The sequence below is a fragment of the Physella acuta genome, unplaced genomic scaffold (assembly GCF_028476545.2).
Source record: "Physella acuta isolate Inbredline_101_S28 unplaced genomic scaffold, ASM2847654v3 ptg000998l, whole genome shotgun sequence".
NCBI lineage: Eukaryota > Metazoa > Mollusca > Gastropoda > Physidae > Physella > Physella acuta.
The window spans coordinates 54,608-72,854 of NW_026732515.1; the positions used below are offsets into that span (position 1 = coordinate 54,608).

Below are 18,247 nucleotides of genomic sequence, written 5' to 3' on the forward strand. Positions count from 1 at the left end.
TTCACACATAAATACAGCACAAAAGTATATTTTGAGTACGATTTTTACTGGATTTTCTATCGGAACACATCTTAGACCTCAAACACAGCAAAAGTAGTCGACATCTCATGCTCTCTCAATCTTGTCTGTGGTCTTTCTGGTGTAGCAACGGTTGCCGGAATGAACATGCTTTTGCTGGAAGCTTCCAATAACTAGTACAATGAGCCGCATTAACAAACAATAGCCTAGTTATTCAGCACGCAACTACAAGTAATACTAGTATAATTGTAGCCTACTAGAATGTTATGACAAATCTACACTACAGTGCAAAGTTCATAAATAGAAGTGAGCTCAATGTGTTTAGGATAGCCGTAGTGGCCTACTCCTTTCTGTTTACTGATTAAAATTTACCATATAGATCAATACTATATGCAGAAGTATGGACTATTACTAGCCTACATGTATACATTACGTAAATGCTAGTTGTTGTAGGTAAGACAGTTTAGTTCAGTAAATATAACTAACTAATTAAATCTTACAACTAGAACTAGGCTTTGGTATACAAATGAAGTAAACTAAACCTTGTAAACGAGCCTGCAACTGATACCTTTATTCTTGTTAATTTTTTACTACTAGAAATTAACATGTCATTACAATCTTTCTTAGGTAAACCATATGCTAAACTTCTTATAAATGTGTAAATATCATTTTTTGAGTACATTTCGATAATTAATTATCAAGACAATATTTATGTAACTCCACATTAAAAATCTGCCATTTTCTAAAAATCTTAAAAAAATGACCGTGTGCCCTGACGGTACTTATAAGTCCACTTATAAACATCGATCTAATACAAAGACAATTTGATTAAAATTGTATAACTAGAAGTTAAATGCTTTTGCCTGACTATTGAAGTTGCCAATAAAAAATATTTGGGGTCGAAAACTTGAAAAATAAGGTAAAACAAAGGCAAATCAAGAACGTATGTGAGAAATGTACAGAAAAATTGTGAACTACCGATATAGCAAGACATTGAAAATGGCGTCACACCAGTAATTTTCAAAAAACATTGATACCTCCGACTACCGGCGACTCAGGGGAGATAATACTATTAATTACTTCAATAATTTTTAAAATTCGTATTAAATTAAAAATAATACAGGCATTTAATTAAAGTGGTACTTATAAGTACCGTCAGTAGATAAAGGGCTAAAACATATTATTGGTTTTTCTATTTCTTTAGTTTCGTTACAAACTGACATAAGTTTTTTTTTAAATCGATCTATAGGTCTATATTGCCCTATATTGTTTTATTTCTAAATTATAAATAACTCTAAATTTCTAAATCACTCGTGTCAGAGTTTCTTTTAGGCATATCCTGCATCATGAGCCACGTCTTCTGTGCAAATAACAAGCTACCACTACTAGATCTACCATTTTTTTAGTATGAGTTCTGTTGGGTATCCCAAATACAATATTCCACCATTAACTGACCTTATCAATCTTCTTTTCTACTTTATCCTTTTGTGGGATGCAGCCTCACTTCTCCATGTCAGCACAGCAGCCCTAGCCTCTTCTACTTTTCTTCTTTATACTTTCCTTCAGAGGAACCCCCGAAAAAAAATTACCGCCCCCCCCCCCCCCCCCGAAAGAAATGAAATTTATATAATTTATATAGAAAATATATACTTTTAAACAGTTTCCGCCCCCCCCCCCCCCCCCGAAGAAAGTCTACCGCCCCCCGAAAATTTCAAGTGCCCCCCCCCCCCCCCCCCCGAAAGAAATGAAATTTATATAATTTATATAGAAAATATATACTTTTAACAGTGTCCGCCCCCCCCCCCCCCCGAAAATTTCAAGTGCCCCCCCCCCCCCCGGAGAAAAAAAGTCTGGGAGAAACACTGCTTTCCTTGGCCGCCCTACTTCCCTCTGGGATTCCAGTCTACCGCTTTCTTCGCGATATCACCATATCAGGGTATGCCCACTCCATCCCCATTTGCGGGCTTTAATGTATATTGGCTGTAGTTTTGCATTTTGCCACAGGACGATGTCCATGCTACTGTCTTAGTTCTGTTGTGTTCAGCCTTCTTTGTCGCAAGACAGGGGAAGTAATCCATTAATATGTATACACAAGAGATTCAACCGTGGCACAACATAATTTAAATCCGCACACCGACATTCTTTTCTTTTAAATAATAGCTGGAGAAAAAAGCCCCCCCCCCCCCCCCACAGCAGATATTTACCAGACGAATCATCTCCTTCAGCCTCATACACCTAGTGTTTATTTCAGACTTTCTTCTACGAGGGGGAGGAGCACTTGATATTTTCGAGGGGGGGGGGGGGGGCGGATTCAATTTTCCAGGGAGTGGGGGAAGGCAACACTGATAAAAGTTGGGGGGGGGGGTAAACTTTCTTCGGGAGGGGGTGGGGGGTGCTTTGCGTACACCTTCATTCAAAGATAGAAGAACACACGTGGAGATGACCACACAATTTTTTTATTTCAATTAAACGTCCGTCTTGTTATTTTAAAAAAAAATAATCTTTTTATTCTAATGAATGTTTAAACTGCTACACTTCACTACCAAACTGTTTGCTATGTTTCTGTGCTACAAGCAATACGAGTTCAAAGTTTTATTCTTCAAATTTATTTCACACACGCATTTTAACACCCCTGGCATTGCATTTTTAACGAGGTTCAAATCTTTTTCCCGTTTGTCCAAAGATCAATTGTAAAACAATTTTCAACTAATTTTTTAAGAAAATGATAGTACGTAAACACATGCAAAAGCATTAGCCTCACATAACGTTGTAAAACACATATTGAAAACACTTGTTGAATCTAATACTTGAAATCAACACAGCATACCCAATTCAAACTGGCATCGTCACCCATTCTTCAAATAAAACCAAAACATACAGAACATTACCCCCCCCCCCCCTTGCTTCATATTAAAAAAAAATAATACATGACACCTCCACCCCCTATCCCCATAATCCAATTGATAAAACAAAGCACACTGAACAGGAATATCTTCACAAAAAGCCAAAGTATTATTATCCTGGTGCCCCCCCCCCCCTTCGACAAACCCAAAGCACACCAAATCCCAGGCTCCATCTTTGATATAAACCTAATTCCATTGAGACAGATAACCGTCATACTTCACATACAATCAAAACATAATACAACTCACACACAAATGCCCTATATGATTACACATGCTACCCACAACAACGTCATACACACCACCCCACATCACCCATTTCAAAATTATCTGGCACTTTCTAACACGTTATGGTGAGGTCAAGGCCTGATCTAGGTCAAGGTCGCGCCCTAGTAAGGTCGGCAGGTCCTCGGTGGATTCTTCCTAATAAGGATCGCCTCTTCGTCTGGTCCGTCGTCCAAGTTTAGGAGAGCCGCTTGTTTCAGCATAGCCGCTTTGGCGCGTTGTCGCTCTGTACGTGAAAAAAAAATCCGTTACGAGAACGCACATATTATTAAATATCACATGTACCTAGGAGTAGGGTGGGGATGAAGGGAGGTGGGGGGGGGGGGGGAGGAGGCAGTTAAGACTTGTTGCAAATGCAATGTGTCATGAGACGGTAAAAAGAGTTGACTAAATGTTGTACATACTATTATGACAAAATGTTGTGTTGTATACTTTGTGAACGATCCATGGTCATAATGTCTTACATCGACCAGATACAATTTCCTTATTTTTCACTAGGGGTCATCCACACGGGGGAGGGAGGGGTCCGAAAAACAATCGTTTTTAGCGGACTTGGCATTACACATTCTGAGCTTGGTATTCAATACTCTGAAAGTGGCATTACACACTCTGAATTTGATATACTCTGAACGTGGTATTACACCCACTAAGATTGGCATTACACACCATGAACTTGGCATAACATACTCTGAACTTGGTATTACACACTCTGAATCTAATTCTGAGTTCAATTTAGTTTTTAAAGGATTAGCTACGCCTTGCCTTATTTGAATTTTAAAATTATTTATTATGTCATTAACAAAGTTACAAGTTTTTGATATTGTAGGGCTAGCAACTGACAGTTTGTTGGACCGTGGCTATTTTCTATGTGCGAAATTTTAAGTGTGGTCTATAGATAGCGTTGCTATTAACCAGTGGCGTAGGCAGGGGGGTGGGTTAGGGGGTGTCATAACCCCCCCCCCATAGACCCCTCGGTATAAATTATAAAAAGTGTGAGGGGGGTGCAAATCGAAAGTTTGAGAGGGGGGTGCATATCGAAAGTTTGTCCCCCGGGTAAAAATTGGAACCCCCCCCCCCCCTTGAGACGATCCTGGCTACGCCACTGCTATTAACTTATGACACTTATTCCTTGTAAGGTGTTTAATGTTGGGCATTATTTCCTTCTTATTGAATAAGTATCAGAAATTGAACATCTGACCGTTTACTTTGTGTATATGTATTAGTTTTCTATAAATATATTCTTTTAATTTATCCAAAATCCTTTTAATACTTGTTACAATTTAAAAACCTCGAAATGAATCTGAGTTGTTTTGATCAAACATAAAAGTTATTAAAATAAACACGCTTTCAATTATTTTTTTAACATATTCCATTGTAATTCCAGACACAAAAATGAATAAAACATAACCATTGAATTATTTGTACCGGCGTTTGTTGATGTTCCAGAGTATACACTTTTTATGACAATAGCTCGAGTAATAGTAGGAGTAGATTATGCAAATACTAATGGTCAGCGTGGACTTCCACAAAGGGGGGGGGGGGGTCCGTCAAAAGTGGACGAGTTTGACCGGGAGTGGGGGGGGGGGGGTTACAAAATCCAACAAATTTTGTGGGTCGTCATAAATGGATGACCATCTGTATATAAAAAAGTCTTCTCATGCTTATATAGCCGTAGGGTCGTAGCACTTCCATGATTCAACCCAGCTTTAATGGGTACCTGACTTACGTCAAGAAAAGTATAGGCAGCTGGGCATAGCGCTGGGAACACTATCCCTTCGTATGCCCAGGTCAAGAAACAAATAAACTCTACTTCATCCGGACAATGTATCGCAAGGTCTGAAAAGTAACTTTAGTTTTAAGTAACACCAGCAGACTCGCACCTTTCTCCCATTTTTTCAGGAACTGCTTGATCCAGCCGACGAGGACCCGGATGATGATCAAGTCGACCCACAGGTAGATCAGCGTCAGCACACAGAACCCGATTACACTTCACCAGGTCGGGATTCTGATTGGCTGGCCGGCCTCTCGTTCTCGATCCCGATAAAACTGCAAGGTCTTGTCAACCTGCAATAGACAGTGTAGGTTTGTGTCCTTTGTCATATAAAGTCCGATTTGTGTCTTTGTCATAGACAGTCCTAGGTTATTGTCTTTGTCAGGACAGTCTAGGTTGTTGTCTTTGTCAAGGACAGTCTAGGTTGTTGTTTTTGCCATGGACAATCAAATCCACAAAAAATCCCACCCAGCCCATGACTTACCTAGCAACCAGCCAATGACTTAGCCAAGCCAATGACTTAGCCAGCCATTGACTTAGCTAACAACCAGCCAATGACTTAGCTAACAACCAGCCAATGACTTAGCTAACAGCCAGCAAATGACTTAGCTAACAGCCAGCCAATGACTTAGCCAGCCAATGACTTAGCTAACAACCAGCTAATGACTTAGCTAACAACCAGCTAATGACTTAGCTAACAGCCAGCCAATGACTTAGCCAGCCAATGACTTAGCTAACAGCCAGCCAATGACTTAGCCAGCCAATGACTTAGCTAACAGCCAGCCATGACTTAGCTAACAGCCAGCCAATGACTTAGCTAACAACCAGCCAATGACTTAGCTAACAACCAGCCTATGACTTAGCTAACAGCCAGCCAATGACTTAGCTAACAGCCAGCCTATGACTTAGCTAACAGCCAGCCAATGACTTAGCCAGCCAATGACTTAGCTAACAGCCAGCTAATGACTTAGCCAGCCAATGACTTAGCTAACAGCCAGCCAATGACTTAGCTAACAGCCAGCTAATGACTTAGCCAGCCAATGACTTAGCTAACAGCCAGCCAATGACTTAGCTAACAGCCAGCTAATGACTTAGCCAGCCAATGACTTAGCTAACAGCCAGCTAATGACTTAGCCAGCCAATGACTTAGCTAACAGCCAGCCAATGACTTAGCCAGCCAATGACTTAGCTAACAACCAGCTAATGACTTAGCTAACAGCCAGCCAATGACTTAGCCAGCCAATGACTTAGCTAACAACCAGCCAATGACTTAGCTAACAGCCAGCCAATGACTTAGCCAGCCAATGACTTAGCTAACAACCAGCCAATGACTTAGCTAACAGCCAGCCAATGACTTAGCCAGCCAATGACTTAGCTAACAGCCAGCCAATGACTTATCTAACAACCAGCCAATGACTTAACTAGCAGCCAGCCATGACTTAGCTAACAACCAGCCAACGACTTAGCCAGCAAACGACTTACTTACCTGGAAGCCAGCGACCCAGATCATGAAGTATCCCATGACCACCATAGAGAAGAAGATGGAGGGCTGGTCGGAGACCTGATTGACACCACGAATTACGTCCTTCATCCTTTTGTCTACGTCTTAGCAAATGTTTCGGTAGTCAAATCAGCCTGCACAGTACAATTACAACGGTTTGGTTATTTTAAACGGCTGACAGAACTCTTAAATGGGAGAGGAACAACCGTTGAGGGGGGGGGGGGCTTGAGGTGACGTCCGCGGTGGAACTTTGAAGTTATAGTGTAAAATATTTTGGTACGGCGTGGTTGAGTGGTAAAGCGATCGACTGCTCGCCTAACGGCTCAAGTTTGAATCCCGCGATCAAGTCCCCCACCGTCTTAATGTGTACCGACTTACGTTAGGTAAAGGCGGCTTGGTGTTATTTAACCACAATACACCTTCTTCATATTCCGAAGTCACAGAATCAGAATTTAAAAACTCTACTTAAAATGTCGGACAACTCAATGTTATATAATAATTATTAATATTATTTTGGCTAGCAACGTTACTTTTCTTTGGCCAAAAATTAACAACAAAAAAAAACAACAACAAAGAAGTCGTCATTAGTAAAGACCAACTCATTTTAAATTGCTTGTCTATAGACTTACGGTATTAGTGCATACGGTTTAATCAAACATATGCTGTACGTTTTGATCATATGTTGATTACGTCACTTCCGAGCACACACAAAACCTGAATGTAGCTACACAAAAAGAAGCGAAATAATAATAAATACATAAAAACCTTTGTGCAGAGGCGTAGCAACCCTTCCCGGCGCCCGGGGACAAACTTTTCGATGATTTGCACCCCCCCTCCCTCAAACTTTCGATTTGCACCCCCCTCAAGATTTCGATTTGCACTCCCCCCCCCTCCTCAAACTTTCAATTTGCACCCCCCTCAACTTTTTAATTTATTTTTCCAACCTAATTTGGCGCCCCCTAAGGTCGGCACCAGGTGATATATGTCTAGGGTTGCCAGGTGTCCAGTTTTGAACTGGACAGTCCAGTATTTGAGCAGACTGTCCAGGATAAAATAAATATAAATACTGGACAAGTATATGAATAATACTCTGTTACCCCCCTTCTTCTGCTTTGCGGCATACCTGAGAAGGGAAGGATGGAAAGGCGTCCAGTATTTTCGGAAAAGGTATCTGGCAACCCTACATATGTCCCCCCCCCCCGCCGTCCCCCCCCCCCCCCCCCCTTCCCCCCTCGCTACGCTACTGCCTTTGTGATAAAATATCCGGATGGCAGACACTGGTAAAAGTATATATTTTCTATATAAATTCTACTTCGCTCTTGTCAGACTAACTGGAGCTTTATGTCTCCACCTGCAAAATTACAGCCGTTTCACCAGTGTTTCTTCCAGACTTTTTTCTCCGGGGGGGGGGGGGGGCACTTGAAGTTTTCGGGGGAGGGGGCGGTAGACTTTCTTCGGGGGGGGGGGGGGGAGCGGACACTGTTAAAAGTATATATTTTCTATATAAATTATATAAATTTCATTTCGTTCAGGGGGGAAGGGGGGTCGGTAAAATTTTTCGGGGGGGGGGGGGGGGGGGGGGGGGGGGGGGGGCTATATATATTGCCTATACAAACACATATATCATATATTCTGGGTCTGAAATATTTCTGCGTAGAAGGCGATCCCATATTTGTGACCGATGGCCTAATAAATTCATGCCCTCGGTGTCCTTTCACTAATTAAAACCCATGTCCTCCTTGCCCTATCGCTCATTAAACACCATGACATTTACTATTAACATCTCAAAACATGATTTAACCCCCTCCTTCCGCCATCCCTTCCTCCAACCCTTTTCTTTTTGCTTGACTTTTTTTTACGCAAGGGATATAATTCAAATAGGAATAACTAGATTGTAATTTTTTTAGTAACGTCCCTTGCACCGAAAAAAAATTGCATTCGATATTTTTTTCTGAGGCTAGTGAATAATGATTTTAATTTTTTATTTTGGTGTCCCATATTTCGGGGCGGATTGTAACAACTATATTTTAGCATCTAGATTACAGTTTTTAAGTAACGGAGAGTACCAAGTCAAATTGTCTACATTGTGTAAAGTTGTAATATTATAACATGTTTACACTAAACATGTTATAATATTATAACTTCTCGATGAAATCTTGTCCAAAATGCCCAACCATTTTTTTCATGTCTCCATAACCTTAATCCATACATAGCCACTTTTGACTATCGAATCCCCCCCCCCCCCCCCCCATCCGACAAAACGAGCAAGTAAATGGTCAAAGTAAAATAAACAATTCAGTGAAGAGTTTCTAAAGACATCGGTAGTCTCCCCGTGCAAATGTTGGATTACGCAAGGGAAGTAATTAGCGAATTCTTAATTCATTAATCACATTGAAAGTTATCTAATAGAGATGTGTAATATACATTTTTACTAAGGAAAAGATATACTTACTAAAACATATTCTGATAGAATTACTGTTTTTGATCAAGTTAATACTTAAAACATGATAATTTACCATCTGATAATCCGCCTGGGGTTAGCTTAATCTTCTGGCTGTTTCTAACTATGATTTGTTATGATTATTCTTTCGGTGTACTGTAACTTTCTTTTGGAGTTCATCATTGTGTTGCCTCCAACTGTTTCATTTGTAGCTCAGAAAAAAATGATAAATGCGGTGATTATTTTCGGATCGCTATGAGTGATAAACTAAATGTGAATTACTGTGACGCTGGTAGCTGCATTAAACGTCGAGGTGTAAAAGATATTGACTCAGTGAGACGAGTTGAAATAAACAGAGGTTGTGTTGCATACACACAAGAAGGCTACCGCAAGGAAACGTACAACGGCATTGACACAATCAGTTGTACATGCAATAGTGAATTCTGCAACAGCTCCACAAGGGCACACTCCCAGATGTTTTTGCTGTTCTTCAGTTTCATATATTTCATTTTGTTACGTGGATCATACATTTTTTAAACCTATGTTTTGGTTATTGTTAACTAATTCTATTTATTATTTAGAAAATTTGTAAATAAGAATTTTGAAATGTTTAATTTGCACATGTGTTGTTTAGGCAAAACATTTCTAAGTAGAAATAACTCTGTAAACAAAAACATTACCAATTATTTTTACCTAAAACTAGTAAAAGAAATTGATAGGCGCACATACACGTTTTATATTATTATGATTGAAATTTTTTTACAAGATTCTTTAGTTCATCTTTACACTATTTTTCATCAACTAAATCGAGTTTTATTTTTTTAATTATTTCAAATTAATCTTACTATTGATAAATAGTTTTTATTTTTATTACTGAAAAAGTACCTAAGTCACAAAATAAACACTAAGAAAGTAGTTCACAAGGGCTATTTAACTTCTTTTTTGCTTTAAAGATGGACTCAAAATGAATACTTAAGCATTAATCAGATAGTCAAAATAGAGGAGTAATAACCATTGTTTGGTTTAATTTTCACAAAATGTGACTTAAGTACTTTTTTTAGCACTAGGCTCTTTTTTTTATTTGTAGTTTTAATTTTATTTAAATTTAGTTGGAGGGAAAAAAATGGTCAAGCTCCATAAAAGTATTTAAGTTATTGAAGATAACTGATGATGGTGCAATAAAAAAATATAATGGCTCAATTGGACTGAGCTGTATACTGCTGAATGAAGAAACCACAAAAAAAATGTGTAGCCTTTTTAATAACATAACAAAGTGAACATACCTGTTTATTAAACATGCTTTTTTGTCAATGTGTAATAAATATATACAGATAAACTGGATGTAAATAACAATGTACGATTGTAAGAACATTCATATTTTAATAAACAAAATGTAACCTGCTATACATAAAACAAATCATTTTAAAGTTTTCTTATGATGATCTCACAACAATTTGCTATGATTCCATCAATACTAAATAAATGTAATTTGTACATATTTTTTATACAACTTTATCTCATTTGTTTATGTTAATAACATAATAAAACAACTAAGATGCTATAAAAAAAAAAAAAAAAAAAAAAAAAAGGCATATTGAATGACTATCTTCAATTATCGAAACACTTCCTTTTCACTGAAACAGATTGTGAAAGTGTACTGTTCTCCAACGAGCTAAGGCCTATCCGGCGATGTACACTATTTTTTTTAGTCATCTATTTAAAATCTTTTAAAAACCATAGAAATGGCCGGAGAAGATGAACTTGCATGCGTTTATGCCGCTCTTATTTTGGCAGATGATCAAGTAGCAATCACAAGTGAAAAAATTTCCACTTTGTTGAAAGCTGCTGGAGTTTCTTTGGAGCCATATTGGCCAGGTCTCTTTGCAAAAGCCCTGGAGGGTTTGAATGTTCGAGACCTGATTACTAATGTAGGAAGTTCTGCTGGTGCTGCTCCTGCAGCATCTGGTGCTGCACCTGCTGCTGCTGCAGAAACAAAAGCTCCTGCTGCAGAAGAGAGGAAAAAAGAAAACTAAAAAAGAAGAGTCTGATCAGTCTGATGAAGACATGAGCTTTGGTCTGTTTGATTAATTCATGGGTCTAGATTGTTTCAATAAATATTATTCAACCTGAAAAAAAAAAAAAAAAAAAAAATTCAGGGGTCGGCAACCTGTGGCTCGCGAGCCGCAATTTAATGTCAAGATGCGGCTCTCCAGCTCTTTGAACAAATATTAATAGTTACTAGAATACCCGTCATCCGTTGGATAACTGTGGGCTTCGGGGGTCATCCATCAAAAAACATCACGTCTGTCACTCAGAGGCATAGCGACCCTTCCCGGCGCCCGGGGACAAACTTTTCGATTTGAACCCCCCCCCCCCTCAACCTTTCAATTTATTTTTCCAAACCATTTTAGCGCCCCAACATATGTCCCCCCCCCCTTCCCCCCCCCCGCCTCCCCTCCCCCCCCCGCCTCCCCTCCCCTCCCGCCCCCCCTCCTCGCTACGCTACTGCAGTGTCACTTATCGTCACAAAAACAGACCCCACATTCAAAAATATGTTTTTTATCTTTTAAAAACACCGAAAACAACGATTTCGGACTATCCCTTCATATACTGACGTCACAGGTGACCTACTCAACTCTACTTCACCTGCCCAGTGTCCCGCCAAGTCTCAGACAACAAAAACTATTCCAGCCGAGCATGTCTCTGACCACACTATCCCTTAATTTGTTTAGGACAAAGAAACAGATGAACCCTACTTCACCTGCCCTGTGCCCCGCGAGGTCCTGATAGTCAACCTTATCATTCACATATAGGGCTTAAGAAAAAATAATTGAAAACGTAAAAAAAAAAAAAAGTTCTATTAATGTTTATGACACTGACTTTAAAATTTAGCCTTCATTCTCCAAAGCAAATTTTAAAATGCTTTTCTGGCATATCTAGCCCTGGCCACCTATACAATGTTTAAATAATGTGAACACCCGCCATTTTGTTCGTGGTAAACATGGCCTAAAAATGATCGGCAGACATGCGACCGGTCCGTACGCCATATTGTTGTTAGCAGCCGACCACGCCTCCAAGCTAGTGAGTAATCCTACTTTATCTAGATATAGAACGTAGATAACAAAAAAAGCCCATGTATTCTCGAATTAGATGATCATTGAAGCTAAACAAAGATTTATATAAAATAATTAAGGCCCGAAATAGATTCTAGATGTAGAATTTACATTAATCTAGATCTAGAATTTACATTGAGTCTAGTGACCTAGATCTAGATCTAGGCCCTAGGCTAGATTCTAGATTCATAACTTTCCTTCGACAGCAGATCTTTAGATCTAGAGAAATTTATTGTAAAACTAAATAAAAAAGACAGTTGAAAATTGATATAAGTGTTGGAACGTAATAAATACAGCAAACGGACGTATTGTTAAAGTTAAAGCCGACAGAAAATTAGCTTTAGAACGCGTTAAACATTGGAATGGGAACACAATCTTCTTCGATAGGCCGCCATTATCGATGTAAAAAAATAAACACATCATGTGACGTCACTGTTTCCGTCGAGTCTAGTGGCTTTTCAAATCTTTTTTTAAAAAATGGGTTAATCTGCATATGAATAAATCAATTAATTAATTAACGTCTTTAAATAAATTTGTGATCAACAGTCTGTCTGCATTAAAAAATTATTCTCTACCTGCATACCATTTTACAGCTTTCCAGATAGAGTCGAACATATCACAATTTTCGATCAGGCAAACAAATAAATATTCAAACATGTAAACAAACTTGACTTTTAGTAGTATACTAGAATACCCGTCATCCGTTGGATAACTGTGGGTTTCGGGGGTCATCCATCAAAAAACATCACGTCTGTCACTCAGAGGCATAGCGACCCTTCCCGGCGCCCGGGGACAAAGTTTTCGATTTGAACCCCCCCCCCCTCAAACTTTTGATGTGCACCCCCCCCCCCCCCACTCAAACTTTCGATTTGAACCCCCCTCAACCTATCAATTTATTTTTCCAAACCATTTTGGCGCCCCAACATATGTCCCCCCCCCCTTCCCCCCTCCACCTCCCCACCCCCCTTCCCCCCCCCCCGCCTCCCCTCCCCACCCCCCGCCTCCCCTCCCCACCCCCCGCCTCCCCTCCCCACCCCCCCGCCTCCCCTCCCCACCCCCCCGCCTCCCCTCCCCACCCCCCGCCTCCCCTCCCCACCCCCCCGCCTCCCCTCCCCTACCGTCCCCCCCCCCCTCCTCGGTACGCTACTGCAGTGTCACTTATCGTCACAAAAAACAGACCCCACATTCAAATATATGTTTTTTATCTTTTAAAAACACCGAAAACACCGATTTCGGACTATCCCTTCATAAACTGACGTCACAGGTGACCTACTCAACTCTACTTCACCTGCCCAGTGTCCTGCCAAGTCTCAGACAACATGTTTTTATCGTTTAAAAAACAATTCCAGCCGAGCATGTATCTGACCACACTATCCTTTCATATGCTTAGGACAAAGAAACAGATGAACTCTACTTCACCTGCCCTGTATCTTGCCAAGTTCAGATAGGCAACGTTATCATTCACATCTAAAAAAAAAAAAAATTGAAAAAAAAAATTTCATTGACATATTGGTCTAGAACCCGTGCCTCCTGCATAAGAGCTGACTACGCTACCATTTTAGCTATTTACTCGTGACGTCACAAGTGAATTTTTATACTATACTATGTGTCTCCTTATGCAACTTGATTTACGCGTATAGATTCTAGATCTAGATCTAAAAATAAGTCTAGTAGTACTAACTTTCAAATTAAATTTTATCTTAAATAAGCCAAACAAAGATTTATATAAAATAATTAAGGCCTGAAATAGATTCTAGATGTAGAATTTACATTGAATCTAGTGACCTACATCTAGGCTAGATCTAGATCTAGGCTAGATTCATAAATTTCCTTCGATAGCTGATCTTTAGATCTAGAGAAATTTATCGTAAAACTAAATGAAAAAGACAGTTGAAAATTGATATAAGTGTTGGAACGTAATAAATACAGCAAACGGACGTATTGTTAAAGTTATGACCGACAGAAAATTAGATTTAGAACGCGTTAAACTTTTGAATGGGAACACAATTTTCTTCAATAGACGCCGCCATTTTATTGTACTAAAGAGTAAACAAAAACCTGTGACGTCACTATTCCCACAAAGTTTAGTCAAGGTTTTAACATTTTTAAAAAAAATGGGTTATTCTGCGTAGGAATAAATCAATAAATTAATTAACGTCTTTAAATAAATTTGTGATCAACAGTCTGTCTGCATTAAAAAATTATTCTCTACCTGCATACCATTTTACAGCTTTCCAGATGGAGTCGAACATATCACAATTTTCGATCAGGCAAACAAATAAATATTCAAACATGTAAACAAACTTGACTTTTAGTAGTATATAGATAGATATTCAGTGGCATAGCGAGGTCGGGTGTCACCCGGTGCGGCACTTAATGGTGTCACCCTCCAGAGGCGCAGCGACCCTTCCCGGGGACAAACTTTCAAGATTTCGATTTGCATCCCCCCTCAAGTTTTTCTCTATATATTTTGCTATTTTTTTGCCTTCGTGTCATCCCCCTAAATGGTGTCACCCGGTGCGGTCCGCACTCCCCCCTCGCTACGCCTCTGGTTATATTATTTCATTTTCAAAACTCAGAGCAGATATTATACTGTAAAGAAACTCAACTTTCAACGGGATAAAAACACTCACCAGAAAACAGTCAGAATAGATGCAGTAGAAGTTGACAGTCGCTTGGGCACCAAGCCCAGCCCCACAGCCGTGGTCAGTCCCGTGGCAACAATTCTATGCTTGCCATTGCCCAAGTGCCGACTTTCACGAATATCATTAAATAGGGAATGTCATTTTATTCAGAATGCATTTCCCTGTCTGTAATTATTAAATTGACGTGAGTGACGTAGTTTTTTTTAAGTAATTATCTTCCTACGGTCGAGTCGGGTATGCCTACTAGACGGTGGTGACGAATTTTTCTTGCGTTCAGTGGGGGTGGCAGGGGGGTGGGGGGTGGAAGATAAGCCTGATGAGACAGAGGCGACTGATACGGTATTCAAACCGATAACCAATGTAAACGTGGGGGGTGGGGAGGTTGTGGGTAAACTTGGTAAGGTGGGGAGGTTGGGGGTAAACTTGGTAGGGTGGGGAGGTTGGGGGTAAACTTGGTAGGGTGGGGAGGTTGTGGGTAAACGTGAGGGGTGGGGAGGTTGGGGGTAAACTTGGTAGGGTGGGGAGGTTGTGGGTAAACGTGAGGGGTGGGGAGGTTGGGGGTAAACTTGGTGAGGTAGGGAGGTTGTGGGTAAACGTGGGGGGTGGGGGTGGGGACGTTGGGGGTAAACTTGAGGGGTGGGGAGGTTGGGGTAAACTTGGTAGGGTGGGGAGTTTGGGGTAAATCTGGGGAGTGGGGAGGTTGGGGGTAAACCTGGTAAGGTGGGGAGGTTGGGGGTAAACGTGGGGGTGGGGAGGTTGTGGGTAAACGTGGGGGTGGGGAGGTTTGGGTAAACTTGGGGGGTGGGGGGTTGAGGGTAAACGTGGGGGTGGGGGTGGGGAGGTTGGGGTTAAACGTGGGGGGTGGGGAGGTTTGGGGGTAAACTTGGTAGGGTGTAAGGTTGGGGTAAACTTGGGCTGTGGGCAGGTTGGGGGTAAACGTGGGAGGTTGGGGAGGTTGGTTGTAAAAGTTGGGGGGTGGGGAGGTTGGTGTTTTATGAACGACCCCAACATTGAGGGTATACCAAGCAAATGACCGTTCAAATAAAGTTAAACTAAAAAACACATTAAAATATTTCAAATTCTTTGTGTTTGTGAGTTTCTGGCACTTTAATTTTCAAACCTTTAATGATTAGAAAACTGAAAATCTGTTGTTGTTTTTTGTGGGGATTTTAAAACCTGGCCGTCCTTTAATTAAGCCACGGGCGTGCATGTTATATAAACCAATCGCTAAATCGAACTGATGATCCAACAAATTAATTAACACAATAACAAAAAACAAATAACTTCCTTACACGGTTTCGTATGTCAACAAACATACAGCAGGAAATGAGTCTCATTCAACCACGATAAGCACGATGATGCAATTCCATTTCAATTTCCTTCTATAATTACCACCGGGGCGTTTATTTTTAGACTTTTCTATACAAGAGGTCAAAGGTCAAGAGAGGAAACTTGTTTTTTTTAAATTTATTTCAAAACATATACTTATCAATGTAGGCTAGTTTGTTTTTGTTCTTCAATTAATGTCCACTTAAAAATATGTAGGATATTTGACATGCTAATTATAAAGGTCAGCTATAAAACTAGTTGAACATTAAAATAATGTAAATTTTAAAATATGTAGGATATTTGCCATGCTAATTACGAAGGTCGGCTCTAAATATAGTTCAACGTGACAACAATAAATGTAAACAAAACTTTTTAAAACACCAATCTTCAAAGGGACACAACCACCAATTGGTTTGGATTATAGGCAAGGTGGGGAGAGGGGAAGGTAGTTTTTTCATAGCCGTCTAATAGGAAGTAGTACTAAAATACAATGAAACATGTGTATATTAACTTTTCTACGGCGATCGTTTAGTATTTGACTACGTTAGTTTTCGCTGTGTATGCTATTTATGTAGTTTCCTGTGTTGTAACTATTGTTGTCATGCAGTGAAGTGTCTCAAGAATTGTAATAGGCATACCGGCAACTACTGCTTGTTGAAGGCACAGAGATATGGAAGTTTAATACACATTATATTTAAGTTTACAGTAAAATGCTTGCTTGTCGAATGCCTATCATTATCATCATCATCATCATCATCACCAGCATCATCACCAGCATCACCAGTATCTTCATCACCATTACCATCATCATCATCATCATCATCATAACCATCACCATCACCATCACCATCACCATCACCACCATCATCATCATCATCATCATCACCAGCATAATCACCAGCATCACCAGTATCTTCATCACCATCACCATCATCATCATCATTATCATCATCATCATCATCATCATCATAACCATCACCATCATCATCACCATCATCATCATCATCATCATCATCATCATCATCATTATCAAGGGCTGTGGGGCTTACAAGGGCCTAGTTCAAGAGAACCTCCAGAAATAGTGTCCGTTGTAGAAGTGAAGCCGCAGTCTTTTGCTCCCCAGATGCTACACCTCTGCTTGTTGTTTGCTGATCTCCCTACGATGTTAATACACGGCAACTATCTGAAGCCGCACTGCTGGGGTTGGCTTCCGTGTCTGCCTCAAGGTCCTGAAGAACGTAACCCGGTACTTGGAGGAACCATCAGGGCATTGTATAAAGTGTGGGGACTATTCTGATCAAGACCACTGACACTTTATCTAGCCGTTAAGATAAAGGTTTAAAAGCCTAAAACAAAATGATAATCTATGTTTTACTGGTGTTCAGTATTTGTGGGGGGGGGGGGGGGGGGGAGAAGAAAGACGAAAATAACAGACCCCACACCTAATGGCATATACCTTTGCACTTTACATATTTCAGCAACTTCATCATCATCTTTATAAAAACCTTGTTGAACAACTTTCGATCGCAACTGGTTTTGCGTGAATCCTCATTCTGGGTCCAAGGAATGCTCTATTTTATTTTTTGGCTAATTAAAATTAAATTATAACTCAATAGCCTAAGTATCCTCATTTCGATACATTTTTTTTTAAAACAAGAGCAAAAAGGTCACTTTACGTTATGAAATCGACGTTCTCTAAAAAATGAAAATCTAAAATTAAAAATAAATTTTAAACCACAATAAGAAAAAGGTCATATTTCTGTAGGTTTGTAGAATATTTATTATCGATGTTGAAATATTTTTTTTCTAGAAATCTACAACCCACATTTGTTTTATTAACTGGACAGCAGTTCTAGAAAGTCTTTCTGTGAAGGATATTCTATTTCTAGTCCTGTCAAGAATATAAACAATAGTCATCCTGTTCTATTTTCGTCCCATGAATGACTCGAAGTTCTATAACTCACACTCCGATAATACTCTCCAAGCTCGCCTTAGTAGGGCAGAAATAATCTCGTCGCCGGATATACTTGGCATCCTTCCACGCGCTTCTAAGTATAGCTACAGCCTGCCTCGTTCGCTAACTTCCGCTTTGAAGATTGATAAAGTTAATATTTGATTCTATGTTATTGGCAATATTAATACTTTGACTTGTAGGTCTATGCTTCGGATTGAACTTTCGACTAAGATTTCGAAAGAATATGTAATTTTTTAACGGATCAAAATACTTAATATTTAATCAAAT

The 18,247-nt window shown here is 39.8% G+C and overlaps 1 long non-coding RNA gene and 1 pseudogene across 1 annotated transcript; one reads left to right on the top strand and one right to left on the bottom strand.

The window, feature by feature from the left end:
• Positions 1-2,950: 2,950 nt before the first annotated feature.
• LOC131954437 (uncharacterized) lies at positions 2,951-16,014 on the bottom strand. The gene is made up of 5 exons (XR_009388772.1): positions 15,969-16,014; positions 7,108-7,202; positions 6,464-6,612; positions 5,087-5,270; positions 2,951-3,432 (listed from the first exon to the last, which is right to left on the bottom strand). It is a non-coding gene; the product is annotated as an uncharacterized LOC131954437 (long non-coding RNA).
• On the top strand, positions 10,538-11,044 carry LOC131954436 (large ribosomal subunit protein P1-like; annotated as a pseudogene).
• Positions 16,015-18,247: the final 2,233 nt, after the last annotated feature.